Genomic DNA, 18231 nt, shown 5'->3' with positions numbered 1-18231 from the left:
ATGCGTAACAAAGAAATATGAACATTGGACTTTGTAGCCGATATGTGATAAGAAATACTTCGTTTTATATACACTCCTGGAAATTGAAATAAGAACACCGTGAATTCATTGTCCCAGGAAGGGGAAACTTTATTGACACATTCCTGGGGTCAGATACATCACATGATCACACTGACAGAACCACAGGCACATAGACACAGGCAACAGAGCATGCACAATGTCGGCACTAGTACAGTGTATATCCACCTTTCGCAGCAATGCAGGCTGCTATTCTCCCATGGAGACGATCGTAGAGATGCTGGATGTAGTCCTGTGGAACGGCTTGCCATGCCATTTCCACCTGGCGCCTCAGTTGGACCAGCGTTCGTGCTGGACGTGCAGACCGCATGAGACGACGCTTCATCCAGTCCCAAACATGCTCAATGGGGGACAGATCCGGAGATCTTGCTGGCCAGGGTAGTTGACTTACACCTTCTAGAGCACGTTGGGTGGCACGGGATACATGCGGACGTGCATTGTCCTGTTGGAACAGCAAGTTCCCTTGACGGTCTAGGAATGGTAGAACGATGGGTTCGATGACGGTTTGGATGTACCGTGCACTATTCAGTGTCCCCTCGACGATCACCAGAGGTGTACGGCCAGTGTAGGAGATCGCTCCCCACACCATGATGCCGGGTGTTGGCCCTGTGTGCCTCAGTCATATGCAGCCCTGATTGTGGCGCTCACGTGCACGGCGCCAAACACGCATACGGCCATCATTGGCACCAAGGCAGAAGCGACTCTCATCGCTGAAGACGACACGTCTCCATTCGTCCCTCCATTCACGCCTGTCGCGACATCACTGGAGGCGGGCTGCACGATGTTGGGGCGTGAGTGGAAGACGGCCTAACGGTGTGCGGGACCGTAGTCCAGCTTCATGGAGACGGTTGCAAATGGTCCTCGCCGATACCCCAGGAGCAACAGTGTCCCTAATTTGCTGGGAAGTGGCGGTGCGGACCCCTACGGCATTGCGTAGGATCCTACGGTCTTGGCGTGCATCCGTGCGTCGCTGCGGTCCGGTCCCAGGTCGACGGGCACGTGCACCTTCCGCCGACCACTGGCGACAACATCGATGTACTGTGGAGACCTCACGCCCCACGTGTTGAGCAATTCGGCGGTACGTCCACCCGGCCTCCCGCATGCCCACTATACGCCCTCGCTCAAAGTCCGTCAACTACACGTACGGTTCACGTCCACGCTGTCGCGGCATGCTCCCAGTGTTAAAGACTGCGATGGAGCTCCGTATGCCACGGCAAACTGGCTGACACTGACGGCGGCGGTGCACAAATGCTGCGCAGCTAGCGCCATTCGACGGCCAACACCGCGGTTCCTGGTGTGTCCGCTGTGCCGTGCGTGTGATAATTGCTTGTATAGCCCTCTCGCAGTGTCCGGAGCAAGTATGGTGGGTCTGACACACCGGTGTCAATGTGTTCTTTTTTCCATTTCCAGGAGTGTAATTAGTCGCAATAATCGATGTCTAACTAAGCGATTTTTTAAATACATCGTTTAGATATGATTTAAACAGGATCGTTAGATGTCGCCGTAATAGCCAATATGACATTAAAAGCGATGTCATTATGAATGGTATCGAATATACTTAACATTAACAATAACAGAAACAGATGGCCCAGTTAAAGAGCAGCATTGTGTTGCGCGAGTTTCATATTGAAATTACTCAGTTTATAATAACTTTACATAGACATAATTTTATGGATTTCATTTTATTTATTTATTTATTTATTCTGATCGTGTGATACGTGCTAACTTCCTTGGCTGCTTTGATCCTTGCTTTGGACCGCATGCAATCATCCTTCTCTGGAGACTGCAGCGAGAATAGGGAGTGATTTTGAAACTAGACATGGGAATGTTTTCATTACAAGAACAGCGAGTAATCAGTGTTCTACATTTGCATGGCGTGAGACCCACTGAAATTCATCGCCATTTCGGTGAAGCGTGTGGTGATGGTGTCATGAATATTACGTAAATTGATGAGGAACGGGGGAGAAAGGAAATGAAAGGGAAGGAACTAATGATGTCAGCTGCAGTGGGACTTTGTGCAGAATCAGTGGCAATGAGTGAAAATTTGTGCTGGACCAGGAGTTAAACCTGGGACAGCCTGCGTTAACCGCTGCGCCATTCGGACACAGCGTTTATCGCAAATGTCTCCGTCTATGTGCTCCATGATCGCTAATTCCACTAGTTAACAAATTTCATTTTTTTTCTGCATCTGGTTTGTAAATGGGTGGATTTACCTAATTTTGGGGCGCTGAATAGACTGGTAAAATCAGTTTTTCTCTATGACGTCACATTTCCTAGATACACAGCAGAATAAAAAATTGTAATAGCGAACATTGACACAATTAAGTCAAACAAAAATACACATTCAGAACGTTTGAAATCACTACTATTTTGTATGTATGTATGGTCATGATGCCAAGGTCCAAACTAGTTCAGAATATATTTTCACCTTTAATCGTCTTTGGTTTTTGAAAAATGTGACGATGGAGCTCTTCTTTTGTTTGCCGGTTCATCACTCTCCCTAACAAGACCCCAGCAGTAGTCACCCGTCATCGAAGGGTTGCAATGGTCTTGGTAACGGTGTTTCATGTAAGAATGTCTTGGTGAAAGCGTTCACCACGCTCATCGCTTACGGCTCCCAAATTTTCCGGCAAGAAATCAAGGTGAGGATGTAAAAAGTGAATTTTAAGCCACATTATACACCCCATGTTCTTATAGTTGTCCAACAGATCATTCACAATGGTAACACAGATTTTGTCTTTTCTATTACCCAAAAAGCCCTTCACAATTGCTTTAAAAGAAGACCAAGCAGCTAACTGGATATCTGTGAGTTTGGTATCAAAGGTTAGATCTTTCATCAATTTTCTTATTTGTGGTCCAACAAATATACCCTCTTTCAACTTTGCCTCACTTAATTTGGGAAACTTTTCTTTTAAGTGACTGAAGGCCTCACCTTTCTTATCCAAAGCTTTTACACAGTTCTTGATAAGGCCCAACTTGATATGAAGGGGAGGCAAAATGTTTTTATCGGGCTCAACCAATGGGGTATTGTTCACAATTACATTTCCAGGAACACACGGTTCCCATATAGGCAGTTCCTTGACTGTATAGTGGTTCTTGGTGTCACGGCTGTCCCAAAGACACAAAAAGCAGCAGTATTTCGTGAATCCAACCTGTAAACCTGTAAAGAGTGCAACTTTTAAATCACAGCAGAACTGTCATTCATGATCCTTATATTTGATTACCTCTGGCAGCAAAGCCATGGTTTCATAAGTTTCTTTCGTGTCTACTGCGTAAGCCAAAGGTACCAATGGAAATGCGTTGCCATTATGCAGTAGTGATGCTTTCAAGCTGGTTTTACTGGAGTCAATAAATAGTCGCCACTCCTGTGGATTATGTTGCACACCTAGTAGCATCATCAGACTATGGACATCTCTACATACACACATTGAATTCCGCATATCGAAATATTGAGCGAAGGAAGCACCTTTTGATCTGAAACAGGAAATCTGTGTCGCTGGAGCTGGAAGGTTCCGTTGTTGCAGTCTCGACCCCAGTTCAGCTTGCTGTTTCGAAAGTTTCAGGTCGCGAACCAAACCGTTCAATTCCTTTTAGTTAAATAGCTGAGGCGAACTGTCATGATACTAATGGCAGTACTCTTCTATATGTTCAATACTTTCTGATTTACTTGACATGGTGCCTGGTTCGCGGCTTTCAAGTTACAGAAAGGAACAGACAACCTCTCACCATGGGGCACAGGGACATGCACTGAAGATAATTTGTATACTTCATTTTATGTCTAGTTTTGCTTGAATGTCCCGAAATATTTGTAAGACAGAAGTAACGGCGTTTTCCTTTGAACCACTGGATTAAGGTTGTAGTACAAGTTATGCAGGCAATATGAGGTGCAAAATTTTTATGTTGATCACCAACAAGACAATCAAAATACAATTTATATGCCTTCTTAACCAAAACAGTGACTGGTTTTCTTTGGGCTTTTGGAGTGAATTTCCCACACACATAACAAAAGTTGTCGGGGTGGTTTAGACAGCAACGAGATTTACTAGTTGCATTTTTTTTTAGTGTAAGTTTTAAACACAAAGAGTTTGCACATCTTTCACGAGAAACACTCACTGAGGATCTCTTCCACACCACTGGATTACCACACCAACCATTTACTGACGATTTGTAGATCTTCTAGCTCACCTCTGCAGATCAAAAACAAACAATTAAACATCAAAACAAAAGAACAGCAAAAAGTGGAATACTGAATACGAAAAACCTTTAAAACTAAAAAAATTGTACGTGCAAGAACATTTTGAAAGGTATATTCGGAATCTACAGACTGAAATACAAGCTAGTTGATGTATCACATCCCAGATGCAAAATGGCTGTTGACTAGTGTTCTAGATACCCGCTGGAGGTCCAATGTTAATGACCATCTACACTGTAAGTTGTGCATTTATTGCGTACTGTGGCACATCAGTAATATGTCTACATGGTGTCTGTTCTTCCGGATGTGTCAGCATACATGAGCTGTATGGCTCTGTCTCTGGCGATACATCGATTCGCATGTTTGTCAATCTTTCGCTGCATCTGGGCAACGCCGCCAGCTGCCCGTTTTCGTGCAGCAGTGAGGTGTGGCTCACAAGGGCACCTCCCCATCGCCCCCCCCCCCCCCCCAGATTTAGTTATAAGTTGGCACAGTGGATAGTCCTTGAAAAATTGAACAAGATTAATCGAGAAAACAGGAAGAAGTTGTGGGGAACCATGAAAAAAATAAGCAAAATATACAAACTGAGTAGTCCATGCGCAAGATAAGCAACATCAAGGCTAGGTTAAGCTCCGCCGAGCCGTGCCCCCGTGGTTAGCGTCAACAGCTGCGGACCGAGAGGTGCTTGGTTCAAGTCTCCCATAGAGAGAAAATTTCACTTTCTTTATTTTCGCAAAGTTATGATCTGTTCCGTAATAAGTTTAGTGTCTGTGTTTTGCGACCGCACCGCAAAACCGTGCGATTAGTAGACGAAAAGACGTGCCTCTCCAATGTTGCATGTGCAACTACTTACTGATACATTGTCTCACCTTGTCAGTCTTTTGTATTTGGAAGCTCTGACGCGTGCACGCGCCACAGATGGCTCCCTTATTCCTAATGCCTGCCGTCATTGTGTTAATTTGTTGTGTTAATGGCCGCTCCTGATTGGCCTCTTTATTGCGTGGCAATCGTATGACTGAATTAAAGTTTCTAGCATTTATAACAGGGTCAGGTCAGGCGACACGGTTGAGGGTAAATTTTACAATTGAAGATTATTTGGTAAACTAAACAGTGGTTACTGTTAATGCAGATTTAAATCTGTGTCATGTATGATTAATTCTTGCCAGAACTCTGGGTGTTTTACCTCATAGTGTTGTTCTTTTTTAAAGGCAAGAGTGAATTTCCGTGTTTTACTGTTATGTTTGCCATAAGTTTTCGTGTTTGGGCGTTGGGTTGGCTGCACGCGTTGGTTTGCTGGTGGTCTGAGTTGCTTCCTGTGTTTGTTACACCGGCCTGCCCAGTTTATTTATTCGTACTGTTGAGCCATTGCGCTGCACTGTGTACTTGTGTGATTACTGCCTGCTAGTTATTTGTGTGGCTGGTTGCCGCGTGGCTCTGCTCGCCAACGCTTGTGGCCGCCCTGGATTTTGTTAGGCAACCACTAAAGGCTTGTAACTCTGTTTTCTTGTTATGTATGTCTGTAACTGAGTTTAATCCATTCCCTTACGCCTGATTTTGGCCAATCTTAGTCTGTTATGGATGTGGCTTCTTGGATTTCTGCCACCAGTAGTCTGTTATGCGTGGTGCAGTCTTTTGTAAACGTCTCGTCGCTACTGCTGTAGAGACCGAGTTGCCACTGTAGTTACGGTGGGCCGAGTTTGTGAGTACGGGAAACGGCTTCTGGTGCAGTACACCGCTAAGACAATTTCTCCTTACCACTATTACACAGCTATGCCACAGGTCAGGTAACAGGATAGGAGAAGGAAGGTTCTACAACACTCCAAAAAATTAGTAATAAAGTCACACAAATGAGTTAAAAGGTGTGCTTATCTTTGTGACTAGTTTAGCGATAAAGTCTGCAACACTGCATGTCATATGACTTAAAAAAGGCCCTCAATGGCTAAATGCAAATAACTGTAGGCAAACTGCACGGAACATAGCAAATCCAACTTACAACAACTGTTTGTTCACTTAAAAGTGTTCATTACACGACGTTCTCTAAGTCAGCCCTGTACGACGATCTACACTGAAGCCCCGCTGTTTAGGGGCATTTATTTATTCTATTGCCTTGACATATACTTGTTTTAAATTTTTAGAAAAGTTTTATGAACTTTAATAATTTGTACAGGGAGAACATTCATTACTTGAGCCGGTGTGATTAAGTGCAGTCTCAGCATTATTATGATTTGTCCGCAAGTATTCTTTGCAATTTGAAATTAATCTTGTGTGCGCCCCCGGTAGCAGAGTGGTCAGCGCGACAGAGTGACACCATTTTTTGTTCCTACCTGGTAAGGATCCCACACCGCGCTGCAATATTCCAGAATAGGACGGACAAGTGTAGTGTAGGCCGTCTCTTTAGTGGGTTTGTCGCATCTTCTGTGTTCTCCCAACAGAGCACAGTTTTTGTTTGGCCGAGCGGTTCTAGGCGCTTCAGTCTGGAACCGCGCGACCGCTACCGTCGCAGGTTCGAATTCTGCCTCGGGCATGGATGTGTGTGATGTCTTTAGGTTAGTTAGGTTTAAGTATTTCTTAGTTCTAGGGGACTGATGACCTCAGAAGTTAGTGCTCAGAGCCATTTGAACCAACAGTCTTTGTTTTGCCTTCCCCACAATATTATCTATGTGGTCTTCCCAATTTAAGTTGCTCGTAATTGTAATTCCTAGGTATTTAATCGAATTGACAGCCCTTGGATTTATGCGATTTACTGTATACCCAAAATTTATCAGATTTCTTTTAGTACCCATGTGGATGACCTCGCACTTTTCTTTGTTTAGTGCCAATTGCCACTTTTCGCATCATACAGAAATTCTCTCTAGATCATTTTGCCGTCAGAGGAGCGCCTGCGATGGTGTACTCAACGACGAACCTGGATGCACGAATGGCAAAACGTCATCTTTTCGGATGAATCCAGGTTCTGGTTACAGCATAACGATGGTCGCATCCATGTTTGGCGACATCGCCAGTAGTGTATGTTACCTAGACAAAAGTAGTCCTGAAAGTTCATTCTTTACATTAATTATTTTTTGGCGTTGAGATATTTTTTTCTGTCAGTGTATGTAGAGAAGGACTAACTTAGTCACCAAGTTTCATGGTCACAGATTGTGTGCCTTAAATAAGAGAATATCCGAAGTTGGTATTTTTTTGTCTTCTTTCCAAGGTGTTTAATTGTGTAGATCACGTTACTCTCCTACAAAAACTCAGGCGTTATTGAACTGATGGCCTTAAGTACAGCTGGTTTAAGTAATCGACCCACGGGGTAGCCGAGTGGTCTGAGGCGCCTTGTCACGGGCAGTCCGGCTCCCCCCGTCGGAGGTTCGAGTCCTCTTTCGGGCATGGGTGTGTGTGTATTGTCCTTAGTGTAAGTTAGTTTAAGTTAGATTAAGTAGTGCGTAACGTTAGGGATCGATGACCTCAGCACTTTGGTCCCACAAGCCCCTACGACAAATTTCCATTTAAATAATCCTTAACAAATAGACTGTAGAAGGTTGTACTCAATGATTCAAACAATGTAGGAAGCGCAGAAAATTTTAGTGCCTGGGGAGAAATCACGAAGGGAGTACAACAGGGCACAATTTATGGTCCGCTCCTATGTGAATAACCATCTACTTCAGATTCAACTAGAAGAATTGTTCCTTTTTGCATATGATACTAGTGTTATAAAAATACCATTAGGGAGAAAGCCACAGAAGAAATTGTCAATGAAATAAAAACCATTAGGGAGAAAGCAACAGAAGAAATTGTTAGTAATGTTTTACAAAGACTTATTAAGTGGTTGTCAGAAAATGAACTATCTGTGAATGTTGAAAAAAATATTATATTCAGTTCAGGGCAATAAATAAAGTCATACCAATAAGTGATGTAGCACATGAGCAGGAGACAGTAAATAGGGTAGAATGCTACAAATCTTTTGGTGTACATATTCATGACAACTTGTCCAGGGAGGAACATATTACTGGGCTTCTCAAACAATTAAATTCAGATACTTTTTCTGACACATTTTGCATATTTCCACTCAATAATGTATTATGGAATAATTTTCTGGAGTAAGTGATCACTAAAAAAGCACGTACTGATTACATAAAAGAGGGTAATAAGCATAATAAGGGATGTTCACTCTCGGATGGTATTTTAAATGCACCATCACAGTACGTATATTCGCTGATGAAATTCGTAATAAATAATGCTTCACAGTTTTTGAAGCAGAGTAGTGTCCATGCTTACAAACCAGAGGGAAAAATGAACATTACCAATTATTAAATCCGTCATTGGCTCAGAAAGGACTTGAATGTGCAACAACAAAAACTTTTAACCATTTGGCCGACAACATAAGCTGTGTGACAAGTAGCAAAGCAACTTAAATCTTTTCTCATGGACAATCTTTCTATCCCATTGACGAATTTCCACTTAAGTAGTGGTAGTCAGAAAACACTTGTTTTAAGTGTAGTTTATGAGTAGGATTAAAATAATAGTGTATTCATTAATTTTAACACTAATCATGTAGGCATATCCTATAAACTACATCGTTCCACGTCATTTCAGTAAAAGAATCGTTCAAGTGCTCTATGGCACCGTACGGTGTCAGGCAAATCCAACACCTTCCATGAAAACCCCGGCCTGATAAGCAAATCCAGTAGTATGTCACATAGCTCTGAATAAATCGTGACATTAAATCAACCAAACTAATACGAGTAACGAGTGAGCAAATGGAATACCACAGACTAACACAAGAATGCCTAAACGAATGTCATACCTTCCCACGGTGAGACAGACGCAGTTCCGAGCGGAGAAACGGGAACAGAAGCCGAGAGCAGAACCGTGTTAAGCTAGAAGGCCCTACGATAAGGGACGGACTGGACACCCACGTCGACTGTTAACCACTAGGACAACACCAGCTGCAAGTTTTAGCGTGAGACTTTTTCGTGTCTTTGTTACGTCAAGGACCACCCCCCAGCCCATGTTAAAAGCTAGAGCTGTCAAGAAAAACAGTATAGATCTTACGATAACGCAAAAAGGGCCACGCCACCCGCAACTTTTAGCGTGAGACTTTTTCGCGTCTCTGTTACGTTAGGACCACCCCGCAGCCCATGTTAAAAGATAGAGCCCTCCAGAAGAACAGTATAGATCTTACGATAACGCTAAAAGGACCACACCAGCTGCAAGTTTTAGCATGAGACTTTTTCGCATCTCTGTTACGTTGCAAACTTTAAAAACATTGCCCCCACCACGAAAAGTGTAACGCTTCTCATTGGATAGACAGAATTTTTGTAGGCGGAGCTTACGGTTAACATTGAGACCCTGACTGGTCAGATGAAAACACAGCCAGATAGTTTTTTTTAAACCAACTTCGGTCAATTGTGGTAAGGAGAAGTTAGGAGAAGAGTTGCTTCCGAGACGGCGAGGTGAGCGGAGCTGCGCCGGCCGCCGCCCCCTGACGAACACCGACAAGGTATTGAACGCACGCAATGCTGCATAACAGCGCATAAAGCTTCACTCAGAACTGCGGAAGTCTCATCTGTTACACCCCCTTCTTGCGTAATACTAGTGTCGATCGTTAATTAAAGCTCATGCTGTTCACATTTGCCATTTGAAGTAAAAAATCTGAAACGCGATGATTTTTCTGTTATATAGTTATTAAGAAGCCACATCAGCCACTGTAATTTACGACAAGTTAGATAAGTAATGAAAGATAATTGAGGGCCACTGTAGACCATTTTGATAGTTTGCTCTTTTGTGAAACTTAATTTAAACCGAGATTATAGATGTGATATGGCATAGGTCATCCTTCGATCCATTGTAGAACTTGGAAACCCATTCAGGGAATATTCGTTCACATTTTTGTTGAATGCAATTGGTTTTTACCATCCTGTATTAAAACACTTCCTTTTATCAATAGTGCAATTTATAAACAATGTTTTGTGAGTAGAATAAAATTTCCAATGGTAAACTTAACTGCTTTTTCGACTTTATTTTACCAGCTAACTAAAAACAGGAAAGCCTTGAACCCCATCCACTAAATTTAGTTAGTATTAAGATTCTTTTAAAGGGAATGCAGTGGATCTGACGCTGAGATCATTAAGTATTTGGTTATATCATCGCTAGTCTCACTGAACTCTTCTGAATTCTATATGTCATGTGTGGTCTGGCGTCTCCTTACCAGCAACAGGTCTCAGGTTCAAACTAGCCAATTCCCTAAAAAAAAAAAAAAAAAAAAAAAAAGAACACGCTCAGAGCGTCTTAGCGCGAAAGTGGCAGGGAGACACGATATAGAACAATCAAACACCACCATGAATGTTAGAGCACATGTAACTAACTAACTAACGAGGAGAACTCCGCAGCGATGGGTTCGACTGTTTGAAATCATCTACATAGTGATTTAGATTAAGGTCCCAAGTTTCACATCCTGCAACCACTGACCCTGGTGGAGCCCCGAGTAACCGACGAAAAAAAATCGGAATTTTGCGTAATACTCTTCAGCTTTTAAAAAAGGATTGCTAACAGGCTCATTGAGCACAAAATTATAGGCCTCATATGCAAGAGATAGTTGGTTTTAAACTTATCAGGTCCACTTATTTTTAGTTCTTTACCGAAAGGGCGCTAATCATTATTTTAATATAATCAATTTGGGGAAATATATTTTCTCTTTCTATTCCTTTGTCACATCGTTTTAATCGAAATATTAACAGCTTCAAATTTCTCTCATTTTATCTTCCTCTCATGCCTTTTCGACCTCGAACCTATATATATGTGAGTTTAATTATTTTTAAATATTAATTTCGATTTAATTTCTCCTGTTTCATCATCTCATATTTTGTACATGTTATTTGTAGTCATTATTTCCGATCCTCATTTTGCCTGAATTTCGATTTATTTACAATCCATTCTTTCCTTTAAATCATCATCTGGGTTACTTTGTCCTTAATGGAAATGATGAAAACTTTAGAAGAAGGTACGTGGTAGATATTTCAAATCGGTTTGATGCTCTCAGGACACACGAAGATCAAGACGAGGATGTAAATAAACAGTGGATCACTGTGAGGAATAATATCAAAGAGGCAGCGAAGGTCACAATAGGTACAATTAAGAAGAACAGGGGGAAACCGTGGTTTGATGAGGAATGCAAGAAATTGGTAGAGGAAAGGAGAAAAACACGATTATATTGGGATAGAATGGGAGACAGAAAACGAGAGAAGTTCTTGAACTTGAGAAGGGAAGTTGGTCGTAGACTACGGGCAAATAAGAGGGATTATTTGAATAATCAAATTACAAAAATGGAAACAAACAGTAAAACAAAAAATATTAGGGAACTTTACCTAGACATAAATGGTTATAGGAAGGGCTTCAGGGCTAGGACGAATGCACTTCGAGGGGATGCTGGGGAAATACTGACAGACCCCAGTGCTATATTATGTAAATGGAGGGCGCATTTTGAGCATCTATTAAATGTACAACAGGAAGCAGCAAATGAGCAGGCGTATGAAATACATACAGCAGAATCCCAGATACCTGAGCCAACGTTAAAGGAAGTAAGAGATGCAATCAACAAATTGAAAAACCATAAAGCAGCAGGATCAGATTGCATAACGGCAGAATTAGTTAAAAATGGGGGACAGAAATTGGTGGAAGTAGTTCACAAAGTGAAACCTAAAGTATGGAACTCGGAGATGATACCTGAAGAGTGTCAGGAGTCGATTCAGATCCCAATTTTTAAGAAAGGTGGCAAAATGGATTGCAGTCGTTATAGAGGGATATCGTTATTTCCAGTATGTTCCAAAATTTTCTCGAATGTTCTGTTAAGCCCGCTTACAACATATGCACATGAAATTGTGGGGGATTACCAAGCCGGCTTTCGGAGGAACGGATCAACTATAGACCAAATATTCATCCTGCGTCAAATTTTGGGAAAGAAATGGGAATACAAGAAACCATTTCATAATCTTTTCATAGATTTTATAAAAGCATATGATTCAGTATTGCAGTCAAAATTGTACAGAATTCTTCTGTAACTTGGAATACCAAAGAAGTATGTTAGACTTATAGAAGCGAGTTTGAAAAACACAAAGGGTAGACTACACGTGGGCAAATTGGAGTCAGAAGAATTTGTAATAAAGAACGGACTTAAGCAGGGAGATGCCCTGTCTCCGCTACTTTTTAATTTAGTCCTAGAATATATTGTACGAATGGCAGCAGATAATTTAGAGGGTGTGGAGTTAAATGGAAATATTAAGATGCAGATGATCTAAACATCATTAGCGATTGGAAAGAATCTGTAATAGCAAATGCGAATGCATTCATCAAGGCTAATGAAGACGCAGGTCTAAGGATAAGTGAAGACAAAACTAAATACCTGGTTACTACTAGAATGCCAATAGCAATAGATAAGGAAATGTTAAGAGTTGGAGACATGCAGTTTGAAAAAGTGAACACATTTAAGTATCTAGGCTTGGACATCACTTCGAGAAATGAGATTGAATCCGAACTGAAGAAGACATTACGGGCGGGAAATGCGTGCTACTTCTCACTAAATAGATTACTTTCATCGCGGATATTGTCTAGGAATTTAAATATAAGAATATACAAAACTATTATTCTACCAGTTATGCTGTATTGGTGTGAGACTTGGTCTCTTAGTGTGCAAAATGAAAAGCCGTTTCGAGTATTTGAGAACAAAATTTTGAGGAAAATTTTCGGAGCAAAAAGGGATGACATTAGCGGCGAGTGGCGAAAACTGCATAACGAAGAGCTTCACGAACTCTATTCAAGCCCTGACATAATCAGTATTATTAAATCACGTAGGCTGCGATGGGCGGGTTACGTAGCTCGAATGGATGAGAGCAGGACAGCGCGCAGAGTACTGGTAGGGCACCTAGAGGGAAAACGTCCTGTGGGGAGATCGAGGCGTAGATGGGAGGACAATGTGAAGGCTGATTTAAAGAGCCTAGGTATTGAAGCTGAATGGAAGACAGGGACAGGTGGCGAAAATACTTTGCTGCGGTAATGGACTCTGGAGTCCAGTATGACCAGTGAGTAAGTAAGTTAACGGAATAAGAATTAATGTTCTAAATGTTTTTTATGTCCAAAGAAATGTACAGCTTGTATAAAAAAATACATTTTTGACACAATTGCACAGTCAATGTAAATAGATTATTTCGTCTTTTGTTTTTTAGTTGTTATATCGGTGGTTTCAGATGTTTAAATATTATTATAGATAAATAAAGGTAATTAAATTCACATGCTCAGAGATCCCAAGTGGAAAAATAATGATAGGAAGAAAAAATGGAGCCACTGTAAAAGTTAATATGTTGATTAAAATGATGTGACAATGTAATAGAAATATAAAAATAGATTTAATCGTATTAATTGAATAAAAATAATGGTCAAGGTCATTTCGATAAAGATTTAAAAATAAAAAATATCACCAGGTCTAACCAGATTTGACCCACAACCTCTTGAGAATGAGGTATATACCCTATCCGCTGAACTGCACAACGAGTCTATTCAAAAGTCTCTTTTAAAGCTTTGGTTTCGTTTTTCGTCGGTTACCCGCAAACGAGGGCCCACTGGAGTGAATGGCAGCAGGGTTTGATACCTGGGTCCTTGAGCTACGTCACCGTGCAGATGACTTCCAAACGCCGGACCCTCCCCTGGGGACCTCTCGTTACGGCCAGCCATCGTACAGGAGGTAGGAAGCGGCCACCTGAAGACGTAGGAGCCCGGCCCGTTGTACGCGAGGTCCCGAACCTCACCCGCGTAGCGGCCGCCGTCCGGGTAGTGGATCTCCATCCAGGAGCCGGGAGGCACCAGGTCCTGTCGCCACTCGACCGTCACGTACACCTGGCCGTCCGCCGTGCGGTACTCGCCGTAGCCTGCCGGGCACACGTTTGCCGACCGTCACTCGTCTTACTGCAATTGCCCAACTGCTACTGGGCTGAGGATTTCTTGGTGCAGAGGACGCAACATATTATCTTGCACAGAGGGTCGACGACAGAAGTAGAAATAACTTCAGGTGTTTCCCAGGTTCAAAAAATGGCTCTGAACACTATGGGACTTAACTGTGGAGGTCACCAGTCCCCTAGAACTTAAAACTACTTAAACCTAACTAACCTAAGGACACCACACACATCCATGCCCGAGGGAGGATTCGAACCTGCGACCGTAGCAGTCTGCCGCTTCCAGATTGTAGCACCTAGAACGGCTGGGCCACCGCGGCCGGCGTGTTCCCCAGGGAAGTGTACTAGGACACCTACTGCTTTATTTGAATAAGGGTCGCAGTTTAATGATATTACCATAAGTCTCGTCTACTGCTCGTGGTCTTGCGGTAGCGTTCTCGCTTCCCCCGCACGTGGTCCCGGGTTCGTTCCCCGGCGAGGTCAGGGATTTTCTCTGCCTCGAGATGACTGGATGTTGTGTGTCCTTCATCATTATTTCATCCTCATTCACTCGCTAGTCACCGTAGTGGCGTTAAAGAACTTGCGGAGCGGCGGTCGAACCGCCCCGCGAGGGGTCTCCTGGCCACCAATGCCATACGGTCATTATTATTATTATTATTATTGGTATTACCATAAGTCTCGAAAAGTTATTGACAGATTTACATCAAATTTTTACAAGATGCTGTAATAACATGGCCTAGTTATTTTTAATATATACAGGGTGGTGCATTGATCATGACCGGGCCAAATATCTCACGAAATAAGCGTCAAACGAAAAAACTACAAAGAACGAAACTTGTCTAGCTTGAAGGGGGAAACCAGATGGCGCTATGGTTGGCCCGCTAGATGGCGCTGCCATAAGTCAAACGGATATCAACTGCCTTTTTTTAAAATAGGAACCCCCATTTTGTAATTACATATTCGTGTAATACGTAAAGAAATGTGAATGTTTTAGTTGGACCACTTTTTTCGCTTTGTGACAGATGTCGCTGTATTAGTCACAAACATATGGCCCCACATTTTAGACGAACAGCTGGTAACAGGTAGGTATTTTAAATTAAAATACAGAACGTAGATAGGTGTGAACATTTCATTTCGGTTGTTCCAATGTGATACATGTACATTTGTGAACGTATCATTTCTGAGAACGCATGCTGATACAGTGTGATTACCTCTAAATACCACATTAATGCAATAAATGCTCAAAATGATGTCCGTCAACCTCAATGCATTTGGCAATATGTGTAACGACGTACCTCTCAACAGCGAGTAATTCGCCTTCCGTAATGTTCACACATGCATTGACAATGCGCTGACGCCTGTTGTCAGGTGTTGTCGATGGATCACGATAGCAACTATCCTTCAACTTTCCCCACAGAAAGAAATCCGGGGACGTGAGATCCGGTGAACGTGCGACGACCAATCAACCTGTCATGAAATATGCTGTTCAATACCGCTTCAACCGCACGCCAGCTATATGCCGGACATCCATCATGTTGGAAGTACATTGTTATTCTGTCATGCAGTGAAACATCTTGTAGTAGCATCGGTAGAGCATCACTATGGAAATCAGTATACATTGCACCATTTAGATTGCCATCGATAAAATGGGGGCCAATTATCCTTCCTTCCATAAAGCCGCACCATACATTAACCCGCCAAGGTCTCTGATGTTCCACTTGTCGGAGCCATCGTGGATTTTCCGTTGCCTAATAGTGCATATTATGCCGGTTTACGTTACCGCTGTTGGTGAATAACGCTTCGTCGCAAAACTGAACGTGTGCAAAAAATCTGTCATCGTCCCGTAGTTTCTCTTTTGCACATTGGCAGAATTGTACACGACGTTCAGAGTTGTCGCCATGCAATTCCTGGTACACAGAAATATGGTACGGGTGTAATCGATGTCGATGTAGCATTCTCAACATCGACGTTTTTGAGATTCCCGATTCTCGCGCAATTTGTCTGTCACTGATGTGCGGATTAGCCGCGACAACAGCTAAAACACCTGCTTGGGCATCATCATTTGTTGCAGGTCGTTGTTGACGTTTCACATGTGGCTGAACACTTCCTGTTTCCTTAAATGACGTAACTATTCGGCGAACGGTCCGGGCACTTGGATGATGTCGTCCAGGATACCGAGCAGCATACATAGCACACGCCCGTTGGGCATTTTGATCACAATAGCCATACATCATCACAATATCGACCTTTTCCGCAATTGCTAAACGGTCCATTTTAACACGGGTAATGTATCACGGAGCAAACACCGTCCGCACTGGTGGAATGTTACGTGATACCACGTACTTATTCGTTTGTGACTATTACAGCGCTATCTATGACAAAGCGAAAAAAGTGGTCCAACTAAAACATTCATATTTCCTTACGTACTTCATGAATATGTAATAAAAATGGGGGTTCCTTTTTTTTAAAAAAACGCAGTCGATATCCGTTTGACCAATGGCAGCGCCATCTAGCGGGCCAACCATAGCGTCATGTGGTTTCCCCCTTCAAGCTAGACGAGTTTTGTTCTTTGTAATTTTTCGTTTGATGCTTATTTCGTGAGATATTTGGCCCGGTTGCTATCAATGGACCAACCTGTATATGGGGTCGAGCTCCGTCTTGCATGAACCACATCTTGTCGAAATCAGGGTCACTTTGGATAATGGGGATGAAATCGTCTTCCAGAACCTTCACGTACCATTCGATAGTCACCGTGCCATCAAGGGTTATCGCACCTATTACTCCGTGACTGGACACTGCACACCACACAGTCACTCGTTGAGGGTGAAGAGAAGTCTCGATGGCGACTTGCGGATTCTCAGTCTCCCAGATGAGCCAATTTTGCTATTTGACGAACCAATAAAATTAAAATGGGTTTCGTCGCCAAACCAAACATATTAACTCCTATCATCCTGCTTGGCCGGCCTTGCAGATTGAACGTCGTAACGCAGACGATTTTATTTCATATAATTCAACAGTTGTCACCCTATATACATATGTATACGTCCGTGTCATTAAAAATTGGAAGTAAAACTGTCAATAACTTTTCGAGACTTTTGGTAACAACATTAAACTCCTGGAAATTGAAATAAGAACACCGTGAATTCATTGTCCCAGGAAGGGGAAACTTTATTGACACATTCCTGGGGTCAGATACATCACATGATCACACTGACAGAACCACAGGCACATAGACACAGGCAACAGAGCATGCACAATGTCGGTACTTGTACAGTGTATATCCACCTTTCGCAGCCATGCAGGCTGCTATTCTCCCATGGAGACGATCGTAGAGATGCTGGATGTAGTCCTGCGGAACGGCTTGCCATGCCATTTCCACCTGGCGCCTCAGTTGGACCAGCGTTCGTGCTGGACGTGCAGACCGCGCGAGACGACGCTTCATCCAGTCCCAAACATGCTCAATGGGGGACAGATCCGGAGATCTTGCTGGCCAGGGTAGTTGACTTACACCTTCTAGAGCACGTCGGGTGGCACGGGATACATGCGGACGTGCATTGTCCTGTTGGAACAGCAAGTTCCCTTGCCGGTCTAGGAATGGTAGAACGATGGGTTCGATGACGGTTTGGATGTACCGTGCACTATTCAGTGTCCCCTCGACGATCACTAGAGGTGTACGGCCAGTGTAGGAGATCGCTCCCCACACCATGATGCCAGGTGTTGGCCCTGTGTGCATCGGTCGTATGCAGTCCTGATTGTGGCGCTCACCTGCACGGCGCCAAACACACATACGACCATCATTGGCATCAAGGCAGAAGCGACTCTCATCGCTGAAGACGACACGTCTCCATTCGTCCCTCCATTCACGCCTGTCGCGACACCACTGGAGGCGGGCTGCACGATGTTGGGGCGTGAGCGGAAGACGGCCTAACGCTGTGCGGGACCGTAGCCCAGCTTAATGGAGACGGTTACGAATGGTCCTCGCCGATACCCCAGGATCAACAGTGTCCCTAATTTGCTGGGAAGTGGCGGTGCGGT

Source organism: Schistocerca gregaria, chromosome 2 (genome assembly GCF_023897955.1).
Source record: "Schistocerca gregaria isolate iqSchGreg1 chromosome 2, iqSchGreg1.2, whole genome shotgun sequence".
NCBI classification, from domain to species: domain Eukaryota; kingdom Metazoa; phylum Arthropoda; class Insecta; order Orthoptera; family Acrididae; genus Schistocerca; species Schistocerca gregaria.
This window is presented reverse-complemented; position numbering follows the sequence as displayed.